General features: G+C 44.2%; 1 pseudogene; it reads left to right on the forward strand.

Moving 5' to 3' along the window:
• Positions 1 to 26315, forward strand: LOC136652201 (zinc finger protein 135-like; annotated as a pseudogene).
• The last annotated feature ends 1084 nt before the right edge of the window (positions 26316 to 27399 follow it).

Consider the following 27399-nt stretch of genomic DNA (forward strand, 5'->3'; position numbering starts at 1 on the left):
ATGTCTTTGAAATACCTCTTTGGAGACTGTCATGTGACATTGCCTCAGACCAAAGGAAGGCCTTGGCAAACTAGAATGGAAAGAGAATGTGAACTCTTTGGATCGCAGTCGAAAAACTGCAGAGATGAGTCAGGTGAGTGCACACAAAAAGCAGTGAGATGAAAAATACATCAATGAGTGTGCGCTTGATGCAGAAGGAGAGGCTTAGGAAGGATGCAGTAACACTGACAGTCTAGCCAGAAATAAGCCTTGCTGAATTCAGTTTAATGGTAATGTGTTTAGGGAAATGTGTTTAGGATTGCAACTTGAGTCACTTACAGCCCAATCCTGTGTGGGCCTTATGGTGGCAGATCTTGCAATCTGCTACTGTAAGTCCCCAGGTTGACTACCGCTGCACATTCTGCAGGCCAGGCACACTAGTCTTAAGGCCCAAAGACCATGCATAGGTGGGTGCCACTGGCCTGCAGAAAACCCTCCATGCCATGTCATCGCTGGTAAATCAGTGGTGGGGGCAGGGGTGAGAGGATCAAGGATGGATTGTGGCAGGCAGAGGCAGTTCGGGGGCTGGAGGGGGTGGATCTCAGTGGCAGCCATGCATACTGTGATCCTATTCCCCTTTCTCAGCTTGGACCTGCCCCCAGGAGTCTTCTCAGATTTCTACCATCTAAGGAACTAGAATGAGTCCAAGGGGACCCATTGGGGACCAGACAGCCTACAGAGAAGTAATAATTCACATAATGCAACAGCTCAGAAAGTTCTTGTAATGGGATTATAGTTGCAATTGTATTTTGCAATTGTATTTTGTACTACCATGTCTGAACATAGAAAAATACCAGAAGTGACTGTCCTGGTGTTTATCCCAATTTTCATTTATACTTATTGGTTTTCTAATGTCACTAGCTGCTAAAGTCATATGATATGGAACACAGCCTAGATCACAGGATTACAGAGAGCCCCGCTGCCACCACCAGCCTACAACAGAAGCCAGAAACATGTGTTATTAATTTTTAAGTGGCATGTCTTAAAAAAACAAACTCAATATTTGATGGGAATTGGGTCTGCTGCATGACTTATGATGTCAGGTTATGATGCCAAACTCGACTGTTCAAAGTGTCTGGAAAGGCTACTCAAGATCACATTTATTTTTAGCTACCAGACTTCAAGAATACAAGAACCGTTTATTTGCTTTTAGTCTAGCAACATAATAGTTTATGAGAATTGCAACTAGCCTTTCAATGCTCATTTCAAAAATAAGAAAATAATATGGTAGCCATGGGAGCTTCTTCTGACAGTCTATAAAAGGACCAGTTATTGTTCAGAGGTAACAGTCAAAACCCCTAGGGTACTGACAAATGTGCTTGCATTTTTCAAGTGATTCCCATATAGTGTTTTACAGATCACAGTCAACTCTTTTTTCTTAGAAACCTGGGCAGGGATAGTGAATCAATTGTGCAGAAGGAAAGGGCTTAGTAACCCCTTTCATTCATATGCAATGTGACCCTGAGGATCCTTTGCTGAAAAGCTACATTTTTCATGGAATAAAACAGAATGATATCCTATCACCAAGAGTATGTTTTCATGTCTCAGAGCCAAAGGAGACAAAACATGCTATCCGATTAGATCTCACTAATTCTTTTTTAAAAACAACCACAAGAGCAAAACTGGGACTATAGCCCATTTATTTATTTAAAATATTTTTATAAGCATACCTTTCCCCATAAAGCGATATGCTGAAGATGGCTAAAAGCAAAGTTAAAATGCAAAATGTCAATAACATAAAATTGCAATAAAACACATAAAGCACCAAAAGCACCAATAACCAAAAGCAGTAAATAGATGATAATAAAGCCGTAAAAGACAGCAACACGTTTTTCAAACCGTAACAACCAGCAGATGCAGACTTTTCCCATTTTCCTAACATAAATCTCACCCCAGCTGCTATTTCTGCAGCTAGGGAAGACACACATTTATCTTAGTAGGGCAAATATCAGCTTCAGGGTGACAATAATTTACATCAGGAAAATTCAGAGGAACTCTCTCCTGTGATTCTGATCCCATTAACCGCAAATACAAAAACCAAAAACAAACCACTGGAGATCTTATAACGGGTCTTCAATGTCTTGCCTAGTTTGCTCATCTATCAACTTTTCTGGGCAGTGCCCTATCAACTGCCAACTGGGCAGTGGAAAAGCAATCTCTGCCTTGTAGCACAAGGAAAGAAATCGGAAAGCAGAGGCTGGCAGGAGACAGTTAACTGGGGCTCAGCCAAAGGAACAGATGATTGAGAGGTAGGTTGCAGGGGAGAAATAGGCAAGCAAAGACAGAGGTAGATCTGCCAACCATGGACAGCTCCCAGGCAGGCAGAAGGAAGACCTGATGTGATAAACTGCAGGCATCTCTTCAGGGAAAGAGTATCAAGGGTGCCTAAGGTTCAATTAGATGCAATATTTATCATGTAGTTGATCTTCTATTTGTGCATTTTTTTAAAAAGTAGATATCAGTGGAGGGGGGGTGTGTGGAATTGGCACTGAAGTGAATGAGAGGGATTGTAATCCTTTATCCCATGCTATGATTCCAGCAAATATTGCTCCCCTAAACTGTTTGCCCCAAGAGGTAAGCTGCCATGGGAGCTAATGAAGATGGAGTTATTTGCTCCCCAGTGGAACAAATAACAGGGAGGGGGCAATTTTCACTGAGACTGCAGCATGGGGTAAAAAATTAAAACCCCTGTCCCCTCCCCAAAGGCCCAGTTTTGACCTGCGTGTGTCTAGTTTTTTTTTGTTTTTTTTTAATGAAAGTGAAAATGCCATTATCAATGTCTAATCTAGTTTGGCCCTCAGTCATGCACCCTTTGCCCCTAATAGTGTTCATATTAAAAATGCAGATGTGGAGTGTCAGGATCCCCCTAACTTGCCTGGGGAGACTTGGGAGGAACAGGCTGCTTGCAGGGGGAGAAGGGGGCTCTAGGCAAGGAGGAGGCAGACCCCGAGGCCAGCTGCAGGAGGAACACTGGCAAGGAGAGCCAGGAAAGGGGGGTGGGGGGAAGAGCACAAGGCCCCATACTTTTAGCCCTCTCATGGAGGAAGGGGCAGAGTCTGGACAGGCCAGTCACCAGCATAAAAGCCTGCCAAAGTGGGGATGAAGGCAGTCTGGACTAGGCAGCTGGCTGAAGCAGAAGCCAGCCTGCCTGTGAACCAGGACTTGCTGGGAACCCAGAAACCTCAGAAGGTGGGGAGAAAGACCAGGATAACGCAACCCAGTCCCCCCACACTCCTTTCTGATGCCCCGGTGGCCGGGTCATTGCTGCTGGAGTTGGAATCCCCAGTGCCCCACCATTGCCTCTCACAACTTGGAGGGTCTCCTGCGAACTGGAGTCCCACAAGGGGGCTGAAAACTTAGGGCCAATCCGATCCAATTTTCCAGCACTGGTGCAGCCAAGCCAATGGAGCACATGCTGCATCCTGTGGTGGAGGGACAGTCACAGAGGCCTCCTCAAGGAGAGGGAACATTTATTCCCTTACATCAAGGCTGCATTCCAGCTACATCAGCGCTGGAAAGTTGAATAGGATTGGGCCGTAAGTTGGAAAACCAGCGGGTTTTAAGGGTTCTTCATCCTTTCTTCTTGTGCCATTTTTCTGCTAAAAATTACTCCCAATTTTTGCCCCCAAAGGGGAAAGATGCTGATTCCCCCAGCAGTGGGGATTTTTATCTATGAACATTTGAAATCACTATATTCCTCCTTGCTGCTGATGTGCTAGAAATAGCTGGAGGGGGTGTCCTGATTGCCCCCTCCCCCTGGTTTTATAAAATTACCTTCCAGTTTAAGTCCTTTGAAGTCTGAATTCCAGCCTAATGAATTTTTAGCTTAATTCAAAGAACTGGCTGGCTAGAATTCTATCATGCAAGAGCAGTTGATCTCATATGGAAATTCAATTTCCCAGAACATGTTTCCTAATACTGTTACAATATCTTTCTTACTTCAAGGCACCAGTCGGCCATGGGTATCCTGCTGCTGTTCTCTTCACCACCCAATCCACAATAGCCCTTTCAACTTTCTCCTTCAGACTTTCGCTTTAACTACCTTCTTTTCTGTGAGCTGATTAAAGGTAGTGGGCCTAAACTGGAGCGAGGGAGCCAATGCTTAGCTTGCACTGCTGGCATTCTTTGAAGATATCATTGTCTGATGGATATGGGAAATGTGATGGATTTGGTGGGAAGACCCACTTCAAAGACTAAGGTCCCAAGATTCATGGAAAGAGAAGATAAAAAACAGAAGAGGTGAGGGCTAATCAGAATGCCTCAACTGAGATGCCCAACATTTCAAAACACACTTTGTCTTTTGACTAGAAGCATCTAACTTCCTAGCAAAGGAGGGAGAGGATTCTGTGTCACTCACTCTCAGCTTTCACATGGACCTATTTCAAAGTCTTCCAGATGAGCATCAACTCATAAGAACAGCCCTGCTGGATCAGGCCAAAGGCCCAGCTAGTCCAGCTTCCTGTATCTCACAGTGGCCCACCAGATGCCTCAGGGAACCACATCAGGCAACAGGATACCTGTATTCTGTACTCCCTTGCATCTCAATGGAGGTTGGTGGGTGCTCTTGTCTCACGCTGACCTATTGTACATTGAATCACACTATTAGATCACCTCACTCAGTGTTGTCTATGATGACTGGCAGAAGTGTAGAAGTTGGGACAGGACCAGTGGGCAGTGGCGGTCCTGGGTGGCAGGGGGATAAAAGCCCTAGGCACTGTGCCTGTGGACCCTAGGTGTGGCACTGCCACCCACTGTGGTTCCACCTCCACCTGTCATGCAACTGCTGTTGCCTTCACCTGCCCTCTGGAGCCATTCCAGGGGCAGGTGAAGACCTGTGCTGTGCCTGCAGCTGCTCTGAAAGTCTTCTGAGGCCTCCGGAGTGCCCTTAAACAGAACTTGTGATTTTCATTGGAAAACCAGAAGTACTGTTAAAGGCGCTGTGGACACCTCAGAAGGCTCTCAGAGTGCTCAGGGATGTCACGCAAGGTTCTGTTATGGCTGGGTAAGTATCAGGGGGGCAGTGTGTTGTGAGGGGGTGGCATGTTCCAGTCCTGTGCCCCGGGGCAGTGCAGGAGCGAGGTCCACAACCTCCAGTGGGTACAATTCCATCCCTTTTGTGCATTCAGTCAATTCATATAGTGTTGACTGGGCTTATGATAAGTATATTATAAGCAGCATCATTTTCCCCCAATTGCAACAGGATGGCATTAGGTCAGTGTATGCATGAAAACTCATACACAAAAAGCTCCTCTTTTCCAGTTAGAGATGAAAACTCAAATTGCTGTCTCCTCACTGACTACTGACTACATTCCAGCTTCCAGATTGTTCATCCCCAGCTGCCATCCAAGGAGGTGGGATGTGTTCAGTAGATCGTAATCACCATCTAGCAAAAGTTTCAAGAAGCTCATTTAAGCAAATGCCTTCTAGCTATCTGTGCCCATTAAGTAATCCTCTTTGGCTATTACGCTAGAAAAAAGCTCATTTCTTCACTTTATAGAAGTTTAATGCAGTCAACACTGAAAACAATCTGTTCACATTCTCAGAACACTCATTCAAGAAGGATGCTGGCAAAATGGAAAACGATTCAAAGATCAATAAGGAAAACCAAGGACCTTCGTGGAATTCCTATGAGAACTAAGTTGAAAAAACTGGGTCTGTTTAGTCTGGAGACAAGCAAGATTCAGGGTGTGTGTATATAGTAGAATGGGTGAGAACATGTTGGGAGTCTCAAATATGGCATGTTAGGAAGTACCACCATCATTGATACAAAAGATTGGAGGGTTAGCCTGGCCAGGTGTGTCCTCTGATGGGTTTGTGCCTTAGCTAGTGCCTAACCTGATTGACTCTTGACACCACTGTTGCCAGGTATAAGTATATAAGTACAAGAATTTTAAAAAATCATTGCCAGGGAATTTCAAGTCAAGGCCATGCATGCCATGTATGCAGCAGAGGGCAATTCATCAAACATGAGCTACAGTAGCTTCAGGTCTTTCCACATGTTTACATTTTGTACTATCAATTAATAATTTTCTTGGCAGGAATTCTCATGGTATTCTAATCTAGTCTTCTAGTCTAGTCGCATGATATTAATAAAATTCTCTGCGGGAATTCTCATGATATTCGAGTCCTAACACAATCAAAATTTGACCCAGTCAAATTTGAGTAAGAAAGAAGAAATTATAATGTTTTCTGGTCTAAGCCTAGTTTGCTAGCAAAACCAATCTTCCTCCTCCGCACCCAACAGCTTTCTAAAGATGCAATTACATTTCTCAAAAATCCAAAGACTGCAGAGTTTATTATTTTTCTTATGTGCAATTGTGATAAAAACATTTTTGACATATTTCCAAAATAAGATTTCCAAATGCTATGAAGGGTGGCATTAGCTTGTAACCATATGAATCAAAAAAGTGATTCACCATCACGTGATTATGTAGCTGACCATTATACAAAATGCATCAAAGCAGTTACTAAATATAGAACCTGTTACTCATAATTATCCCGTGAAAATCATATTTGTTCAAAACTATATTTAATGACCTTTTCAGCAGGCTAAGCTTTAGATCAAGGTTTCTCAAACTGTGGGCCACGACCCGTTTGGTGGATCGCAACCTGATTGTGGGTGGGTCTTGAAACTGCAGCTGATAGCTGAAAAGGCAAATGCATGGAGCCCTATGGAAGGTGAAACTGAGTCATATCGCGTGTTTACTCATGTGTAGGTGAACTTGCCTTAGTCCATTGGAAAGGACAGACTGAGAAGAATCCAACACCACCAGGCAGGTTACAGAGAAAATTCACTTGGTAGAACAGGGCTGGTTTCCCCTTATTTAATTATTTGTTTTACTTTAAATATTTTATTTGCTTGTTGATGCCACTTTTGGCCATGACATAACTTCTGGTGGGTTCCAGACAGATTGTCATTCTAAAAAGTGAGTCCCGGTGCTAAAAGTTTGAGAACCACTGTTCTAGATATGATTTCTCTATTGTGCTGTTAAAGACACAGGAGTTACCTTTGAGGTAGTAGTTAATATATGCGATGAATCTCTTTTGTTATAAATTATAACTGTGCAGTTCAGTAATCCTTTATGTCTTTATTTCTAGCTAATGAATCTAACTGTGACGAGAGTTTGGGTAAATTATGTAACTCTTTGCGGGAAATGAGATGGTCTGCTCAAAAGTAGGAAGTCTTGTATACATATTACTAAGCTTTTTATCAAGGATTATTTAATTCTGTCAGAGTGAGCTATTTTAAAATGCTGAATTTCAGTGGTGCTGAAAAAAAAATGAAAATGGGTTGAAGAAATGCCTTTGTGAAGTCAGATTCCATCTCCACTCTGTTGTTACTGTTGTTCAGTTGTTAAGTTGAGTCAGACTCTTCATGACCCCATGGACCACAGCACACCAGGCTGCGCTGTTTACTGCTAACTTCCGAAGTTTGTCCAAATTCATGTTCACTGCCTCCGTGACACTATCTAACCATCTCATCCTCTGCTGTTCCCTTCTCCTTTTGCCTTCAATTTTTCCCAGCATCAGGGTCTTTTATAGAGACCTCATGAGAGGGGTATTTAAGTTTCAGCTTCAGCATCTGTCCTTCCAATGAACAGTCAGGGTTGATTTCCTACAGGACTGACTGATTTGATCTCTTTGCAGTCCAGGAAACTCTCAAAAGACTTCTCCAATACCATAATTCGAAAGCATTTTTTCTTTGGCTCTCAGCCCTCTGCTCTGTGCTGAGCTCCAAATCTGTTTTCTGTCAGTCTCCGAGATGTGTCAAAGGCTGTGATTTTTGAAATCATCTGGCAAATGGAGAGACAGATTTTTTTATTTTTACTGAGCATTTGTGCCCTTGTCTGAATAATCTGCCCATGGTACTGCCATGGTACGTACATAGAACCACACTGATAACCAGCAAATGTTGATAGTTGAACTGTTCAACAAACTGCAGTATATTGCCTGCAATTTAGAATTTGCCATAGGGAAGAGGAGAGGATTGGTGTACTGCTGCTTTTGTCACAACCGCCCGTAACTCTGAGACGGGACAAAAGAATCTCTTAGATGCACACTGCTGCCTTTGAGGGAGGAGATTTGCTTGATTCCATCACTGCTTGCTGTTTACCAGGCAGTGAAAATTTGATTATTCCAGAAGTCATTTGGGAAAACAAAGCTAGCCCACAAGCTGGCTAGTTTGTATTGATTTCTTGTTTTTTAATTTTTATTTTTATTATTTTCCAAAATAAAAACAAACAACAAATATAAACAAACACAAACTCAATACACAACACACACACACACACACAAACCACATAAACACACCATTGGAGGGTGCAGGCAATCATATATCAATATATCTAATCAATCAATACATATCTTCTAATCTTGTTCTTCTTCTAGCTTAGCCTCTTAATATCATCTATCATATCTTATATAATATATCATGTATACAATATATTCATCTAAATGCCCTATCTTAAACATCTACAACTCCATTTTCAACCAAGCATAAAATGATCTCCATTGCTCTATCTGTGTTGGTTTACACTGTTGATCCAAAGTCACTGTAAGCCTATCCATTTCTGGCACATTCATTATTTTCTCTATTAATTCATCTTTTGTTGGAATTTTAATAACTTTCCAGTATCTAGCATATAAAATCCTTACGGCAGTTAATGTCATACTAACAAAATACACATCATTTTCTTTATCTATAATATCTACGATAATATTAAGCAAATAAGTTTTGCAATTGAAGGAAGACTTTCGTTTTTGAGATGAATTTAAGCCATTTATGTTGACAGAGTTAATACTCCATCCTGCCTTAACCATCTTTAGTTTCTTTTACTATTCACCTTCTCTTTGTGTTTTCTTCTTGTTGTTCAGTGAGTGCCTCCTTGCCCCTCTAGTTTCTTCCTTCTTTGATTCCTCAGTTGTCTCTGAATCATCTGATTTCTTTTCTTCCAGCTCCATTTCTACACTTTCCAGTTCTTTTCTTCTCAATTCCTCTTCCTCATTTTCTTCATTTCTCGTCTCACCTTTCATCACTGTACTCAAAAAATTTTCTGCTTTCATTGTTGAATTTATATTATATCTCTGTGACTGGAATTGAAAAAACATACCTTCCGGGAGAAGCCATCTATATGGTATTTGCTTTCCTCTTAAAAATTTTGCTAGCTCTTCATATTCTTTTCTCTTCTTTCTCACTCTCCATGGGACATGTCTCAGAATTTTCACTTTGCTACCCTCCACCATCCATTCCTTTTCCTGTGAGATCTTCAATATTTTATCTCCTTAAAAATGTTCTGATGAATTTCAGATGGATTTCTCTTGGTAGTTCATGTTTTCTTAGATAAAAAGTGCTCACTCTTCTTGCTGAATCCAGATCCATGAGTATCTCCTCTGTTGGCGTGTCGATCCACTCTGAGATTAAATCACTAATCAGACGTCGTGTATCTTCCCTTTTCTGTTCTGGTACATTTTGTATTCTCACCACTCGAGCTGCACTCTTCATCTGAATTTCCATTAAAGTTGCCTCTCCATCATATTGGTTTTGTTCTATCTCCAATATTCTAGATTGATATTTTGTTGTCTTTTTTTTCTAATTTTCTAATCTTTTGTATATTCTCATCTGCTTGGTCTTTAATGGCTTTCAGTTGCACACTAAGATCATTTAGTTGTGTAGTTAAAACATCTTGACTAGCTTGAACCTGCAAAAATTGATTTGTGTGCTGCTGTCCCATTGCCACTAATTTTTCTATATTGTAATGTCTGCTTCCAATCTTTTCCTTTTGGTTCCTCTTGTGTTAGTTTTCCCAAATTTGACTCCAGGGTGGGAGAGACCCTAACTTTCGCTCCTTTTTCTGTAATCCTTTTTCTTCCTTCTTATATCTTCTTTCTGTAAAACTCAAATATATGTTATCACATATATCACTATCAGTTACCCATACATCACATCACATCATCAAAAAAAATCAACTATTCACCCATAAAAACCAACACAGGGAAATTTTAAATCAAATAAACCTTTGCCTTGCAATGTCTTTTAAAATCCACTAGATGTCCCAGATGTTCTATTCTTCTTATTCTGTTATCTTGGTTCTATTGCTTACCTTTGTTGCTATATTAACCGTATTCAGTTGGAGGAGATAGTCTGAGAAATTCAAAACAATGAAACCGCTTTTGCAAAACAAAGAAATGCAGGTCTCCAGCCCTCTCCACAGGCACTCTAAGTTTTCCACAGGAAAACGAAACTGAATGTTTCAAAGCAAAGTTTATATTCCAAAACGATTAATTTGTAATCCAACGAGTTTTAGATTTGTAAAGTTAGAGTTATGCTCTCATATTTCCATTTTAGCCTTTCCCCTTTTTCCTCCTGCCTCCTTTTGGAGGGGGGGTATGCTGTTGGCTGCTATTGTAAGACCAAAGGCACAATCCTAGCTAGGTTGAGAGTAAGTTCCATTGACTCAAATGGGCTGTGTCAGGTTAACCAAGGATCCTCACCTTTCTCTTTTTTCTTCCCCTTCAAAAAGAAAAAAAAACACTCTTGATGGCTTTGTCTCCAAAAATTGATTAAAAGATAAAAATACCCATTCCTTTTCAGCCATCCCTTTTTCCTCCTGCCTCCTCTTTCTTTTTTTTTTCTTTTTTTGGGGGGGGGGGGTACTGTGTTGGCTGCTATTGTAAGACAAAAGGCACAATCCTAGCTAGGTCTACTCAGAAGTAAGTCCTATTGTGTTCAATGGGACTTACTCCCAGGAAAGTGGGTTTAGGATTCCAGCCAAATGGTCTCTGGTCTCAGTTTGCATCAGTTTGCAATTAGCAGATACACCCAAAACAAAGTCTTCCCCTCCCCCAGCAGATTCATCACTTCCCCCCTCCCTTTCCAAAACCCTCCAGGTGTGCTGCAAACAAACTCAGGGCACAATCCTAACCAGGTCTACTCAGAAGTAAGTCCTATTTTGTTCAATGGGGCTTACTCTCAGGTAAGTGTGGTTAGGATTGCAGCCTCAGAGTGCTGGCAGCCTTGTTTCTAGTGTATAACACCTTCATCCCCATTTTGGGGGTAACTGAGGTGAGGTGTTGTAATGGGGAGCCATGGCCAATGGCTACAAGGATCAGGGGAGGTGCGAGCGGGAAAAGTTTGAGAACCACTGGGCTAAGCAGATACGCTGATTAGCTCCTTGGATGTCATGCCACCATCACACTGACATCACACCAACGGATGCACCGACAAAGCACCAGTGCCAAGCCAATGACATGCTGATTTCACATCAATGTGATGATGTGATATCACATTGCTGATAACATCCGCATGTTGCCAGTTCAAGGCCACCAGCACCGTGCGACCTTTAAGCAGCTGACAAAGCTGAGCTGAGTTATTCCATCTGCTCTGAGCGTGGGAGGATGGAGGCCAGAATATTAAACCAGATCAGAAAGAAACATCTGAATGTTGTGGTTCTTGAAAGATAGAACCTTCTTTCAATTGTAAAAATCCCTACGGGGATTTAAATAGCCTGCCTGTCTAAACCGCCTTGAATAAAGTCTGAGGAAAAATCTGAGGACCAAGAAAGGCAGTATATAAATACCTGTATTATGATGATGATGATGATGATGACATGCTGATGAAGTGTTAATGTTACACCGATGACGAACTGACATCACAATGATGACATGCCAATGACGCGTCAATGTCATAATACAGTACTGATCCATTGGTGACAGGCTGTGCTATTGGTTCCATGGATCCTGTCAGTGTTATTAGGAAGGGCTGCAGCAGTGTGGCATAGCCTGGATGGGCTTAGGTATGACACACTGACATCATTGCATCATTGGCATGGTGTCCAAATTGGACTGGCATCAGAAAGAGCTATATTATATTCATGGATTCATTTTGCTGGCATAGCTTGGCTGATGATGTGTTGTCAAAGGATCCTGAAAACTAAGACCTTGTTCTCCTTGTGAGAGACAGTAAATGCACCACTTGCAAGACAGCTACTGATGCAAATGTGAAAAATCATCTCTAAGTGCTTGAGCACACTGAAGTTCAGCAATATTTATTTAAGATGATAGAGGAAATGCAGAGCGTGTATGTAGCTGTTAACTTGATATTTAGCATGTCTCTGAAGCCTACAGTTCTTTGACAGTTCTTGGTTTCTGTATATTTTACAAAAAGGGGTTATCACTGTGTTTGAAATGGCAGCACATTTATTTTACTAGCCACACTCAGTTTAGCATTTAGATGTTATTGATTTGCTTCCTCTCCCCTATACGCAGCTCCAGACAGTAATGTTTGCTAGAAAAGGGGAGCCTTGGGATGCCTTATGAGTATCTTTCTCAACATTAAGACCTAGGAACGTCCTCTCAGATTTTCAAAATGAAATTGATTAATTAGATAATGTAACTTTTAGGAAAGTTCATGAAAGAAGAGGAAGAAAGTACTGTACTAGTTTTACAACTATGAACACAATCCTGTACAATCCTCCCCGTAGCATCAGGCCCCTGCTCTGGGCAGCAGTGTGAAGCTTCTCTGATAGGAGGAGCCCATGACCAGTGGTAGACCCATTTCTGGGACCCAACACTAAGCCAGAACCTGAAGAAATCCCAAAACAGGAACTCACAGAGGCAGCACCCTCAGAGCCCAAACTGCTAAAGAACTGGCTCCTCCCATGCCAGGAACTTCATGCTTCCAAGTGACTGCACAGCAGTGCTGGCAATGATCCAGAAGGGACTTGCTAAAGAAGAGGAGAACAAGCACAGACCTTCAGGTCAAACCATTTCCCCTTTAATGTCTTCCATCTCCGGGCAAAGAGACAAAACTCAGGAGGGGTAGTCGTGTGAAAACTTTGATATAGTGGGCATAACGGAAACCTGGTGGAATGCGGAGAATCAGTGGGATACCGCAATCCTAGGCTATAAACTCTACAGGAGGGAAAAAGAGGGTGTGTTGGAGGTGGTGGTCATTTATGTTAAAGAAGGGGTAGAATCCAGCAAATTATAGTTTGAAGGCAGGTCCAACTTCACCATAGAATCTCTGTGGGTTAAATTACCAGGCCTGAGGAGCGATGTAATACTGGGGGCGTACTATAATCCTCCAGACCAGAAACCTGAAGGGGACCTTGAAATGAGGAAACAGATCAGGGAGGTGACAAGGAGGGATAGGGTTGTAATCATGGGGGACTTCAATTATCCTCACATCGACTGGGTCAATTTGTGTTCTGGTCACAAAAAAGAGACCAGATTTCTTGACATGCTAAATGACTGTGCCTTAGGGCAGCTAGACATGGAGCCCACCAGAGGACAGATGACTCTGGATTTAATATTGTGCGGTACTCAGGATTTGGTTAGAGATGTAAATGTTACTGAGCCATTGGGGAACAGTGACCATGCTGCAATCTGTTTTGACATGCATCTCGGGAGAAGAGTACCAGGCAAATCTGTCACAAAAACTCTTGACTTCCAACAAGCGGACTTCCCTCAAATGAGGAGGCTTGTTAGAAGGGGGTTGAAAGGGAAGGTAAAAAGATTCCAATCTCAGAAACTATAGGCCAGTCAAGCTAATGTCTATTCCAGGTAAGATGGTGGAATTCCTCATCAAAGGTAGAATCTCAAAACACATAGACCAGGCGTGCCCAAACCCCGGCCCTGGGGCCATATGCGGCCCTCGAGGACTCTCAATGTGGCCCTCAGGGAGCCCCTGGTCTCCAATGAGCCTCTGGCCCTCCGTAGACTTGCTGGAGCCTGCACTGTTCCGACGCAACTGCTCTCAGCATGAGGACAACTGTTTGACCTCTCACATGACCTGTGGGATGAGAGCTCCCTCCACTGCTTGCTGTTTCACATCTGTGATGCAGTAGCGGCAGCAAAGGAACAGCCAGCCTTGCTTTGTACAAGGCCTTTTATAGGCCTTGAGCTATTGCAAGGCCTTCATTCATTTATATAAGTTCATCTTTAATATATTCATTTATGTAAACTTATGTAAATTTATTCAAATTTTAAATGTAAATCAATTCTTTTTTTCCCCTGACCCCCAACACAGTGTCAGAGAGATGATGTGGGCCTCCTGCCAAAAACTTTGGACACTCCTGACATAGACAAAAAAGCCTTGCTGAGGGAGAATCAGCATGGCTTTTGTAAGGGTAAGTCCTGCCTCACGAACCTTTTAGAATTCTTTGAAAAGATCAACAGGCATGTGGATGCGGGAGAACCCATGGAAATTAAATATCTGGGCTTTCAGATGGCATTCGACACAGTCCCTCACCAAAGGCTGCTGAAGAAACTCCACATTCAGTGAATTAGAGGGCAGGTACTCTCCTGGATTAGGAACTGGTTGAGAACCAGGAAGCAGAGAGTTGGTGTCAATGGGCAATTTTCACAATGGAGAGAGGTGAGAAGCAGTGTGCCCCAAGGATCTGTGCTGGGACCGGTGATTTTCAACCTCTTCATAAATGACCTGGAGAAAGGGTTGAGCAGTGAGGTGGCTAAGTTTGCAGATAACACCAAAGTTTTCTGGATGGTGAAGACCAGAAGCGATTGTGAGGAGCTCCAGAAGGATCTCTCCAAACTGGTAGAATGGGCAGCAAAATGGCAGGGGTGTTTCAGTGTAAGTAAGTGTAAAGAAATGCACATTGGGGCGAAAAATCAAAACTTCACATATAGGCTAATGGGTTCAGAGCTCTGTGACAGATCAGGAGAGAGATCTTGGGGTGGTGGTGGACAGGTCGATGAAAGCGTTGACCCAATGTGCGACGGCAGTGAAGAAGGCCAATTCTATGCTTGGGTTAATTAGAAACGGTATTGAGAACAAAACGGCTAATATTGTAATACCGTTATACAAATCGATGGGAAGGCCACACCTGGAGTATTGTGTCGAGTTCTAGTCACCACATCTCAAAAAGGACATAATGGAAATGGAAAAGGTGCAAAAGAGAGCAACTAACAGCCCAATCTGATCCAATTTTCCAAGGCCAGTGCAACTGTGCCAAAGGGGTATGCACTGCGTCTTGTGGTGAGGCAGCAGTCACAGAGGCCTCTTTAAGGTATGGGAACATTTCTTCCTTTACCTTGGGGCTGCATTGCGACTGCACTGGTGCTGTAAAATTGGATAGGATTGGGCCTTAAGATGGTTACTGGGCTGGGGCACCTTCCTTATGAGGAAAGGCTATGGCATTTGAGCTTCTTCAGCCTAGAAAAAAGGAGCCTGAGGGGAGACATGATTGAGACATTCAAAATTATGCAGGGGAAGACTAGATTGGATAGAGCGATGCTCTTTACACTCTCACATAACACCAGAACCAGGGGAAATCCACTAAAATTGAGTGTTGGGAGAGTTAGGACAGACAAAAGAAAATATTTCTTTACTCAGTGTGTGGTTGGTCTGTGGAACCCCTTGCCACATGATGTGGTGATGGCATCTGGCTTCGATGCTTTTAAAAGGGGATTGGACAAATTTCCGGAGGAAAAAGCCATCATGGGTTACAAGCCATGATGTGTATGTGCAACCTCCTGATTTTAGAAATGGGCTACGTCAGAATGCCAGATGCAAGGGAGGGAACCAGGATGCAGGTCTCTTGTTATCTGGTGTACTCCCTGGGGCATTTGGTGGGCCACTGTGAGATACAGGAAGCTGGACTAGATGGGCCTATGGCCTGATCCAGCACAGCTGTTCTTATGTGTGTGAAGATACTTCACACCTCAACACCTCTTGCCTTGTCAGAGCAACTTCTTCCCTTGGAGCTATCCATGGTGCTGGAAACACCAATACACCCTGCCCATCTTCAATTCCTTGAAATGACAGAGTATCATTTCCAGCTGGGGCTTATACCTAAGGCCAGGGCCAGCCCATGAACTTGCAATGTGAGAAGCAGCATGCCAAATTCTGCCCCCCTTACCCAGTGATGTGCCAGCATTTGCTCCTCCCACTCTCCAGTGTTGTAGCTCGGCAGTCCCCTTCCCTCTGTGTTTCTTCTTCCCTTCTGCCCCTCTTATCCTATCCCAATCCAAGGAGTGGAAGGAGAAGTATCAGTGGAGGTAAGTCGGCAGACAGAAATAGACGCACTTCACCTGCTGCTTGAGGTTGTTGCTTCAGTTAGCCGCACGAATGGGCTGGCCTTGGTCAAGTAATAAGAACATGAAAACATAACAGCCCTGTTGGATCATAAGAACAGCCCAGGGCCCATCTAGTCCAGCTTCCTTTATCTCACAGTGACCCACCAGATGCCACGGGGAGCACACACAAGACCACAAGATACCTGCATCTCACTGCCACCCCCCTGCATCTAGCATTCTATTTTTGCCCACAGCCCCCAACAAAGACAGCAGATTGCAATTGGGTTTAACTTGTGCTACTTTATTAAACACAGTGACCAGTTTTAATGCATGAAACCTGAATATACCTTTCCTCTCTCGCCAGTCTGGGATGGGTGAAAAAATTGCCATCCATGGCCAATTCGGATAACAGAAAAAAATTCCTACCCAGCCCTCACAATGAACGACCAGCTAAACTCAGGCTGTACATACCCCTCATGGCTTGTAACCTGTGATGGAGTTTTCCTCCAGAAATCTGTCCAATCCTGTTTTAAAGGCATCTAGGCTGGATGCCATCACCACCTCCAGTGGCAAGGATTTCCACAGACTAATTACATGCTGGGTAAAAAAATATTTTCTTTTGTCTGTTCTAGCTCTCCTGACACTCAATTTTAGTGGATGCCCCCTAGTTCTGGTGTTGTGCAAGAGGGAAAAGAGTCCCATGATACCCTTTGGAAAAACTGCTTTAAATTATTTCTTACTGTGAAATCAGGGTCCCATGATGGCACTCCTGTATTGAAGGAGCCTTCCATAGGCTACCATCTACTCTCTTCACCAAGGTAATGCTTTCTGAACTTGAGGAAGACAAGGAGGTAGCATGGAAGAGGAAACTGTGTCTAAACGGTTCCCAAGTTCCAAAATAAATTCCAATTTAACTGGAAAGGCCCTTGAAGTTTTTTTTTTTTTTTTACTGCTTGACAGTAGGATAGGATTGGGCTGCAAATAAAGGAAGTGGCTGGGTGAGTAGGCAGGTGAATTGTTCCTTGAACCTTTTGTGTGTTCAGGGTTGTGCTTCTCAAACATGGCACAATGGTATCTGTAATTGTCATTTTTGTGAGGAGGTCTACCAATGTTCATAAGGAAAGTCATCTTGAGCATGTTTTGAAAGGAAATGGCTTTTCTGACAGATTGTACACAGCTGTAGAAAAGCTGTTACCTTACAGTTTCGGCATCTGTTGTGACTGCTTTGTCGCTTTGTCAAGGCTTCTTATTGTTCACCGCAAGTAAAGCTTCACTTACAGAAAGCAGCCATGTGGGTCTTGTGAATTTATCAGTAATGTGGTTTGTCTGGAATTCCCAAGAAGCAGTTGACTCATGCAGAGCAATTTCTGTTTTCTGTCTAAACGTTCCAGAGAGGAAAAGGAAAATATTATGGCCCCAAACAGTTCATAAAATGCAATGCCTTGCCTCTACTTAGCAAAAGCAATACATCTCTTAAAACAAATACCTTTCTCATTTATCAAAACTAAGGCCAGGTCAGTAACTTTCCACAGGTTTTGGAGAATCAGATGTTTGAAGAGTGATTGTCAATATCTATTAATGATAGTGAGAGAAAATGTGTAAGTAGCTTCATATTTAGTGAAGTGCTTGAATAATGAAACTTACCAGTACTAAGCATTATTTTTTTCCAAAGACCATTATATCCAATTCCGTAAGGAATTGCCAGGATACAGTCTTATCCGTAACATCTACATATGTACAGTCTTCAGTAAGCTATGGCATATCCCCATGGCTCACTGGAAGATGTCCATGGGCATCTTTTTCTTATTACCTTGGACTTAGGTCCATATCTTATTTTGAGCTCAGCTTGGGTATTCATGCCAGAAGCATCTGGAAAACTACAAAAATAAGAGCTCCTACCTGCTATTGTGACTGCCTCTTTAAGAGGCAAGCGGAGAAGGTTTCGGGATGAGATGACCATGTAAGACAATTGCCACTAAGCTTGGAATATTGTATCAGAAACCTGAACACTTCACCTGTGCTTTCTCCCAAACCATTTCACCACAGCCATATTTTTTTTTTTTTTTTTGCCCATAGGTGTCACTTCTGGTCTCAGAGCACCATTAGGAGAGAGATGGCAGCAAATAAACCATTTTGAGAGACAAAGCCCAGGGAGGGAAGGGGTTCAATACCCTCAATTCCTTTTAAAGCATTTAGATTTCCACCATGCCACTTCATAGGGATTCAGTGGTGGGCCAATTCTGGCACGAGAATCTGCAGCCATTGCATCTAGTTGATTTCATGAAATAATTAGATTTTTCCTTATGAAGACTGAATGTTTTTATTTCAGGATGGTTACCTATAATTAGGGAGTGTGTTTGTTTTTGTTGATAACGACATAAAAATACAAAACATCACATTTTGGTGCTTAAGATATCTAAATAAAAACACAAAGCACAAAGAACTTGGAATAAAAACATATAGCACAGCTTTCTGCCTTTTTTATTTTGTTTTCCAAATCACATAATCTGCAAAAAAAATCAAGCCATTTTCAAACACCTCTACCTAGAGCTTTTATGCATTGCCCTGTGTGAGGTCATCTGCTGATCAATTTCCTCACAAAACTGTCATTTTCCTTTTCTTCTTTCAAAACCAACCAGGGTTCCCTCTGCTTCTTCTAGTAACTCATTATCTCTGGAGTTCCAGATACACAACTTCTTCTTTGCTCACTGGCCTTTGTCCCTAAGCTGCTCACCATCTCTATAATAATTCCATTAACCTTTAAAAAGCACTATTTAATATTAATGGCTCAAGTGAGTCTTTTTCATAGGTCTGTATGGTTCTTCATTCCTGCCTCACTTCCCTCCCTTTAGGTCAGGCAATTCTATATTTCAAGGAATCAGTTCTGACAGGAGGTCAGGAGAGGAAAATTCAGCATCTGAATTCAATACAGTCGAAGGAGTTTTGGTATCTTAGGCTGAATGAACTACCCCCTGCAGTGATTAAAAAATCACAGTAAGATACTGTATACTTAACCATTTATGCCTGAGGACAGAATGATGGGTCTTTTCCCTTTTATCAGCTAAAGCAGCTGCTTCAGGTGAAGCAGGAGGTTGGGATGGGGGAAGTATTTGTTTAAAACCCTTTCCTTCACAGCCATCTATCTGCTCAAAATCACTTTCCCCACCAGCTACTTTTCTCTCAGAAGATAAACAAATACAAGTCCTTGTCATCTGAAAATTATTTTTCACATTTTTATACCACCCTTCCTCCAAGGAGCTCAGGGTGGTCTATAGTCCCTCCCTTCTTTTGTCCTCACAACAAACCTGTGAGGTAGGTGAGACTGAGAGTGTGTGACAGGCCCAAGGTCACCCAGGAAGCTTCATAGCTGAGTGGGGATTTGAACCTGAATCTTCTGTCTCCCAAACCACTGCACCACCCTAGATGCTTTATACTGAGTCAGACTCCTGTGTCCAGCAAGGCTGATGCTACATATTGAATGACAGAGATTTGCCAGGGCTTCAGACAAGGATCTTCCCCAGAAGTACTTGGAGATGCCAGGGACTAAACCTGAGACCTTCTGCATGCAAACCAAGTGCTCTACTGCTGAGAGCCCTCTCCCATTGTCTGACATACTCAATATATCGTTCTACCCTCAGGTGGTCTGCTTTCTACCTGTCTATTGTTATTGATTGCAGAAAGCATCACTGCTGCCCATCAGCTGACACTGAAAGTGTCCTGGAAAATGTCTTGGCTAGGTGGTGGGACACTCTTAGAGAGTCAATCAAACAGGCTTCCTTGGAGAGAGCATTCTAGACCATGGCATTATCACCAAAAAAAAAAAAACCCTCTCTTTCTCAACTTCCGTATTTCAGTCAGTGGGAGGACACCAAGAAGGGTCTACTCTGATACCTGTCAAGATACTTGGGAGGGAAGATGTAGGGAGAAAGTGGTCCTTAAGGCAGGGACCATTATGATCTGAACTGAGCATGGCAGAAGTGATTGTCATTGTTGAAAACAATGATACAAAAAATATTTAAGATTGCTAGGCTTGCCCATTAATTGTAGGAGCAAGTAGCAAGCTGCAAACTGCTATAGCAGGGATGTCAAATCTAAGGCCCAGGGGCTGGATGCAGCCCTCAGCAGCTTTTTATCTGGTCCTCGGGCTCTCCACTGAGCAATGCTGACACTGCTAAAAGGGTGGCCCGCATGATAATTGGGCTCTCCCATATCTTGAAATATGATCAAGATTTATGTATTTTCTCTCCTGTCATTTGCAGCTAATGAGTTCCTACAAGGGAACAGAGTGTTTATTTCTGGTTTTGACCCATTTAATGACATCACTTCTTGTGTAATGACATCACCTCCAGCTCTCAGCAGGCATCATGAATGCTATTCGGCCCTCTGTATGACGTGCTTGACAGCCCTGTGCTATGGCTTTGAGCAGGCCCAGCTCACCTGCAACTCATCTGGAGTTTCCACAGAGGCACCTTGTAGTGACATCACTACTGAGTGCTGCAATAGCACAGCTAATGCGCCACAAAGCTAGAGCTGGTATGAGCCAATAAAAGGGTCTAGAAAGATGACAGGGAACAGGGGAGGGAGAAGCTAAGGGAGACAGCTGGGCAAGGGATATGTGTCTCCATTGCTCCTGAGTCCACTCTGCCTCTGCTCACATGTACCTGTTGGCACCCTATGGAAGATGGGTGGGCGAATGAGTGGGTGCACTTCCATTCCTCTCTCTCTTTACATACAAAGTGAGCCTCATGCCCCCTCCTTGATCTGTGCCTTTTCTGTTTGAGGCAGATCAGAAGGCAGCAATCCAGCTCCTACCTCCTCACATTGCTCCTCGTGCAGTTCCTTTAAACAAGGTAGGGAGTAGGACACACTGAAAATGCTTCCAGAGTATTTAGGAGTACAGGAGTGCGCTGCCTAAGAACCATTTGCTTAACAACTGATCGCATATATGACAGTGGTCAGAGCACAATAAGGATGCTCTTAATGAGGCAATCACGTCTCCCATAGCCTGCAGCAGAGTGTCTGTTTACACAAAAGAGAGGCTCTTAATGCAAAGAAGAGGCAGTCTATCTCCAGTAGCCAGGGCCCCTGAGGGGAATTTTATCAGGGGGTACAAAGTTTCTTTTGGGCCCCTTTGCAAAGGGGGAGGGGTGAAACGGAACAGGGGAGGGTGGTGACGGGTGAGCAGAATAGGAGCAGGGAGGGGTGAAACGGTGGGGGGAAGAGTAGAGACAGCCAGAAAAGTCTTTGGAACCCATGTCTACCAAACCATGTGGTATCAGTAGTGTCCCCAGCATCCCTTGTCGTGGTAGTGTCCCTAGCAGATAGGAAAATGTTGGATCCCAGGAAATTTCTGGGCCCCTCCTTTGGCTCCTGGGCCCCCCTTTTGACCCTGGGCCTGGGTACAAATTACCCCCTTTACCCCCCTCTCCTAGGTCCTGCCAGTAGCCTGTGCAGCCAGCTAATGTCTGGCTGGGAGTATCTGTTTACACAAGGCAATAGACTGGACTGAATGTTCACTTAATGACCTAATCACATAACAACAGAGATAAGAGAACATATCACTGTTGTTAAGTGGTGCACACCTTTATATTTTGGGATTGTGCATTTTGGGACCATGCGAGGAAGGAACAACGGGAGAAGGTAGAGTGTCGAATCACAGTTTTTTGTGTGGTTTTTTTGGTAGGGTGCATGTGGCACATTATTTTTTTTTTTTAATGGATTTACTTTAACATGATTTTTGGCATGCATGTGGGTTCTGGGAATGGAACCCTTGTGGATACTGAGACTCAACCTGTATCTGCAAGAGGTTGTGACATTCTTCAGGTCCAATGTGGTCTGATGAAACTAGGTCAGTAGCATGACTTTGGAACTGGACTGATGGCAGGAGGCCTCAGATCCCAGAGACTTAGAGGAAGGCCACATTTTAATTGTCAGAGCAATCACCCCTGCCTCCACTCTATCAGTCAGGCCAAGCATTTGGAAGAAACACATTTCATTTATGACCACACCTTGCTTACCACAGCACATTTGTGCCATTCACAGTACAATGAACAGAAACCACATCCTGGGAGCTCAAGGGCCATCAAGCTACAAAATCAGGTTCCTTGATGAGCTCACTCCATAAAAGTGATGGAGTATTGTAAACCCTAGGTGGACTGCTGGATACCCTGAAACAAACTTTGGTTCCTTGCATCAGCTCATGGTCTGTGTTAGCAGGAAAGCCTAGCCCTCTCTGTACTGTCAAAGACAAGAGAGTTGAATGTCCCTGTGAAAGCAGGTTCTATGCTCAGAGGGCACTCATGAACCTTTGAAGTTGTACATCCTTCTGCCAAAAACATCCAGTTGCAAATTACAGTGAGTTTTGCAATACCTCTAAATTGGGCATCCAGAATGTGTCTGATAGTTACCCCAGCTCAGAATGAACATCTTATCCAGTATTCAGGAGGAGCTGGATATAATTGGGTGCCTGTTTCAATTAAATTACAGTCCACTTTCCCAAGCTTGAAATTATCTAACAGTTTTGGACTAGAGATGGTGTAGGTCAAACAAATGATGTTCCCATGTTAGTGAAAATTTAATTGTAGGCTTTCTTTTAAGCCTATGGTAGACTTTGGTCCCCTCCTTCTCAAGTAGCCCCTAAAGCCTTATAAAATGGGATACCCACTTCCAAGAAGGGGAATCGCTTCACTTTCCTAACTTCACTTTCTCCAACATTACTGAAAATCTTGGACACTGCTACAGGTGACACTCCTGAAGCAAGAATTTGGGAAATTTCTGCCTTTAGACTAAGAGGGGAATGGAGGTTTGGAAAGACTTCCAAGCTCCCTTTGGTCCTGTCTCCTCAATTGACACTGCTGAGCCCAGAGAACTCCATCCTCTATTGTGACCAGCAACAGACACCTAAAAGTATTCCTCCAGAGATAGGAAATTTCCTGCACCTTCAGGGTCAGGAAAGCAGGTAGCTTTCCTGAAAGCTCCTGCTTTCTGTCACCTTATATTCCTTAAATATTTTTATTTACCTACCAATAGACCACCTACCTGCCAATGGATCTGCTCAATCATAAGCTGAGTATTTTGCTAATACGTCCAAGGAGCCTTGAGGGCAGGTCTGGGCCAGTAAAGGGGGATAGATCCTGGTGTGCATTAATGCTGTTGAGATCCACCCCTCCTGCCCCCCAACTGCCCCCTACTTTCCCTACTCCCCACCCTAATTCTCCCCCAAACTGCCCCCTCCATCATTTTACCTGGTCTGTCAGGGCCTCTAGGAGCCACTGATTTGTGTATGGAGCTTCCAGCTGTTTGTGCATGTGGCTCCATAGCACATGATGGCAACAACATCATAGCGGCATTTATGGCAGTGGATCAGAAGATTCACCACTGAACACTATATGCCCAACTGAATTGGGCTGTTTTCATGGAACTTCCTGATTGCTCTGCTTCCCCTCCCCTTCTCTCTCTTTGGGCACAATCCTACCCTGCATTGGAACAGGAAAGCCAAGAGGCTTGCACTGTATCCAGCGGAGGATAGGGGGCAAAAGCGACTCATCCAGAGACAAGGGGAAACATTTCCCCTTACCTCTGGCAAGGCACCTTTGCCCCATGGGTCCCCTTGGACTTGTGCCACCTCTTGAGGTGGCACAAGTTTGAGGAGAGCGGAGTGGCTTCAAGCCACTCTGATCTCCCTGGGAACGGGGGTTTGGATCTGGCGTAACTGCCAGATCCCAGTACTCGGATGTGTGCTGCCTCTAGGAGGCTCAGACAACCTTCCAGAGGGGAGGAATGCAGAGCTCCACTCGCTTTCAGAGGGTTGGGGTGTGTGCCCTGACAACCATGTGACCGCATATGGTGATCAGATATGTGATCCTGGCGTAAGCCAGAAGGTCATAAAGGGGCACACAGCTGTATTTTTTTTGGACCGCATATCAATTACATGTGGGGTGTGTGTGTGTGTGTGTGTGTGTGTGTGTGTGTGTGTGTGTGTGTGTGTGTGTGTGTGTGTTTTCTGGGAGCAATGTTACTGCTCCTGTTCTTGCACCTTCCAAGCCACCTAGATTAAGGCTCTGCCCCCCCCCATGTACAGGCATTGAGTCCCGTGCCAGGACAATAGACAATCAAGTGGTGTAGGTTACCAACTAACCCCCACAGTCACTGACTCCTACAGTGAGCTCAGCTGTCTGTGGGTGGACCATAAATGGGTCCTGAAACTACTTATGCCCCCCCCCCAAGACAGAATTCCTAGTTGCCTGGGTTACAGGGACACTAGGGAGGCAGGTTTTAAGCTGGAAGGGGGGCCAGGCCAAACATGCCTATAAGGCAGACCCAGTATATGGGCTCAGTCATTGGCAGGATGCAAGGCTGTTGCAAGGCTTGTCTTCATAGCCACTGAAGGATGCACTAACCCAAGGAACTCCTGAGCAGAGGAGGAGGAGGAGGAAGGGGGTGATGTATAACCCCCTCCCCTCTAAAAGCCCACCCAAGGACAGGGGAAGACTCTGAGATCAGGCAGCAGCATCTGTCATAGGTGAAAAGAGGGGAATGATCCAGAGACAAATCAACAATTTGTAAGGCACATCCAGTGACAGCAGGGGCTTGCATCCCCCAGTGGCCCCACTAACAAATGACACTTCCCCAAACTCTCATGGCACCATCCGCGGCACCTGCAGGCCATCCGCGGCACACCAGTGTGCCACGGCACAGTGGTTGAAAATGGCTGGCATAACTGGTACCAATCAAGTATCCCTGCTCCTTTTTGTTCTCGCAGTGCATTTTTTCTCTGGAGAATGTATGTAACAGTATCCTATAGGAGGAAAAGATTGTTTTAAAAACAGCTGAATTGCACAACCCTTGTGTCTTCTGTTCCGTTAAATGGCCCACTCCCTCCAACTCGGGTGCCAGGGGTCATTACACTTCACCAATTGGCTGCAATTTCTTCCTTTGGTCACTTACTGCATTTCTTATTTCAACAGCATCAGTTTGGGAACAGATTGCAAGAAAGAGGGAGCAGACTCAGTCTTCACAACAAAGAGCCAACAGAGGGAAAAAGGTATATAAGTGCCAAGACTGCAGACAGACCTTCAGTCAGAGTGGGAAACTTAAGATCCACCAGAGAACCCACACACGGGAGAAACCCTGTAAGTGTCAGGAGTGTGGAAAGAGCTTTAGTGACAATCGCAGCCTTATAGTCCATCACAGAACCCACACAGGGGAGAAACCCTATAAGTGCCAGGAGTGTGGAATGACCTTCAGTCAGAATGGTAATCTTATGAGCCACCAGAGAACCCACACAGGAGAGAAGCCCTATAAGTGCCAGGAGTGTGGAAAGAGCTTCAGTCAGAGTGGTGAACTTAAGGTCCATGAGAGAACCCACACAGGAGAGAAACCTTATAAGTGCCAGGAGTGTGGAAAGAGCTTCAGTCAGAGTGGGAAACAAGATCCACCAGAGAACCCACACACGGGAGAAACCCTGTAAGTGTCAGGAGTGTGGAAAGAGCTTTAGTGACAATCGCAGCCTTATAGTCCATCACAGAACACACACAGGGGAGAAACCCTGTAAGTGCCAGGAGTGTGGAAAGAGCTTCAGTCAGAGTGGTCATCTTATGCGCCACCAGAGAACCCACACAGGGGAGAAACCCTGTAAGTGCCAGGAGTGTGGAAAGACCTTCAGTCAGAGTGGTAATCTTATGCGCCACCAGAGAACCCACAGAGAGGAGAAGCACCATAAGTGCCAGGAGTGTGGAAAGAGCTTCAGTCAGACTGGTCATCTTATGCGCCACCAGAGAACCCACACAGGGGAAAAACCCTGTAAGTGCCAGGAGTGTGGAAAGACCTTCAGTCAGAGTGGTAATCTTATGCGCCACCAGAGAACCCACAGAGGGGAGAAGCACCATAAGTGCCTGGAGTGTGGAAAGATCTTCAGTCAGAGTGGTAATCTTATGAGCCACCAGAGAACTCACACAGGAGAGAAGCCCTATAAGTGCCAGGAGTGTGGAAAGAGCTTTAGTGACAATCACAGCCTTATAGTCCATCACGGAACCCACACAAGAGAGAAACCCTATAAGTGTCTGGAGTGTGGAATGACCTTCAGTCAGAGTGGTAATCTTATGAGCCACCAGAGAACCCACACAGTGGAGAAGTCTTATAAGTGCCAGGACTGTGGAAAGACCTTCAATCAGAGTGGTCATCTTATAATCCATCGGGGAACCCATTTGGGACAGAAACCTTATACAGGTTTGGAGTGTTAAACTTGGTTTTGTTCTCAGTCAGCAACAAAAGTTGTCCCTTGTTTGCATCAAATAATTGTTTTCTGAAAAATTTCTGCTATTTTGGCAGTGTCTGTTTGAAATGTAGATGAAGTTCTGTGCTTGCTCTTGTTTTAATGAAAAAAATAAAATTTGCCAGTATTGCCCTATTATTTCCTAGAGTTTATGGATGGGGTTTTGCCCAGTCATTGTCAAAGTTGGGTTCCAGCACCAATTAATATGATATCAGGAACAGTCAATTTAACAGACCTTGATTACAAAGACTTCAGAAGCTGATTTCACAGAGTTCGGAAACTGACACTTTCTGCACCATTAAAAATTAATCATACATAAGAACATAAGAACAGCCCACTGGATCAGGCCATAGGCCCATCTAGTCCAGCTTCCTGTATCTCATAGTGGCCCACCAAATGCCCCAGGGAGCACACCTGATAGATGAGAGACCTCATTCTGGTACCCTCCTTTGCATCTGGCATTCTGACTCTTCTGCTGCTTGCCCTCCATGACTGCTGCGAAGAGGAGCCCCAGCAGCTCTCCACAACAACTTCAATCTCTACTGCCTGCTGGTGGGCGTGGGGGGCAACAACTGAGCTCCTCCAGACTGGCACACCGGAGGGAGGCATACAGAAAAGAGACTTAGAAGCCCAGCCCTATGCATGGACTACTCAGAAGTAAGTCCCATTATAGTCAATGGGGCTTACTCCCAGGAAACCGCATAGGATTGTAGCCTAGGTTCGGCTGCAGGTGCATGACTGGCAGCCAAAAGGGAACTTATTGATATCTCTCCTCTCCTGTTCTCCCTTTGCCTCCCCTTCTCCCTGGCTGCGATCTCGCCCCCCCCCCCCGGCCAGTCATGGTGGGCTTGGGCACCGGGATCTTCCCCTCCAAACATTGTCCAGACGGGAGGGAAAAGCTAGCAACCTTCCACACAGCACTGGGACCAGCACAAGAACCTGGGGGAAGGGGGGCAACAGTTAAACCCGTGCCCTACAACTGTAGTAAACCCTACAACTGCAGCCCAATCTAAGTTACTTCCAAGTAGGCATACATAGATTGTGCTCCAAGG

Source organism: Tiliqua scincoides, chromosome 5, assembly GCF_035046505.1.
Source record: "Tiliqua scincoides isolate rTilSci1 chromosome 5, rTilSci1.hap2, whole genome shotgun sequence".
Lineage (NCBI taxonomy): Eukaryota > Metazoa > Chordata > Lepidosauria > Squamata > Scincidae > Tiliqua > Tiliqua scincoides.